Source organism: Myotis myotis, unplaced genomic scaffold (assembly GCF_014108235.1).
Source record: "Myotis myotis isolate mMyoMyo1 unplaced genomic scaffold, mMyoMyo1.p scaffold_m19_p_12, whole genome shotgun sequence".
Taxonomy (NCBI): domain Eukaryota; kingdom Metazoa; phylum Chordata; class Mammalia; order Chiroptera; family Vespertilionidae; genus Myotis; species Myotis myotis.
The window spans coordinates 23,155,308-23,156,429 of NW_023416316.1; the positions used below are offsets into that span (position 1 = coordinate 23,155,308).

The window sequence follows — 1,122 nt, forward strand, 5'->3', positions numbered from 1 at the left end:
ATGAACAACCTTCAAAACTAATTTCAATGGAAACAGGAGGCTTGCAAAGACAGTAACAGATAATAATGGCCATCTAAGGAGGGATTTAGAAAATATGATGAGTTTCTACAGAAGTATCCCTCTAAGAAATGCTGGCATACTGAAGAAGGTGACTAGGAGTCATATTTTTATGAATTCTTTTTTTCCATTTAGGCATTTTATATGCAAGTATGTATTACAACCCTAGAAGGATCCCTGAATTGTCCCTCCTGTGTGCTTGTGTCTTGCTTCTTTGTGGTCTATGATGACCACTGAGGCTGTCAGTACAATGAACCAAGCTAACAGGCCCAAGGCAGGTTGTTCTGCCATTTTTCTAGATCTTTGAGTTGCACGTGGAATCTGAAGCTTACTCCACACTTGTCTAACCTGCCTATGAGGTTCATAACAATTTTCCCAGCTCTGTGGTCTTCAATAATTTTAAATTTGCCTATGTAACCATGGTTCATAATCACAGTTATAAACCAGATGGCAACTCTGGAGCACTGCCTAACAAGAACCTGGTGTTTGTCTCTCTTTTTGGCATTGTTGGTACTCTTGATAGTATCAGCCAGGACATTCATGGCACCATTATGGTGGCATGGAAAGACAGTGGAAAGAGTTCATGAATTCTTAATGAACCTCCTGGAAATGCCATGAAGTAGACATTGTAAGTGATGGTTTATACCTAGGACACTGAATGTAAACACCCAGTGAGAAGTTGGAGTGGACATTGCTTGTGCTCTACATAGATCCCCTCAGGTCCCTTCTACTCATTGTATGCCCCTTCCCCAGCTATGGTGTGCTAATTTGGAGGACTGCCCTGGGGCTGCTGGAGCACACTGAAAGCCAGAAGTGCCTGGGAGTCTACACACCACAGCGTGTGACTAAAAGGTACAGGAGTATGAAACTCAGATCTCTTGTTTTGTTACTGACAGCACTGAATCCTAATCTACATTCCAAATTTTGTCTATGAGATCAAGCTAACGCTACCCTGAAATTGCAAGTGATGGCTTTGTCCTCTTCCCAATTCCACTTCCCCCAATCCCTTACTAAGTCTCCTGGGAGCTTTTTTAATCCATCACTTACACATAATCCTCTTGTCAG

At 42.2% G+C, this 1,122-nt stretch overlaps 1 pseudogene; it reads right to left on the reverse strand.

The window, feature by feature from the left end:
- Window positions 1-222: 222 nt before the first annotated feature.
- LOC118667704 lies at window positions 223-599 on the reverse strand (annotated as a pseudogene).
- Window positions 600-1,122: the final 523 nt, after the last annotated feature.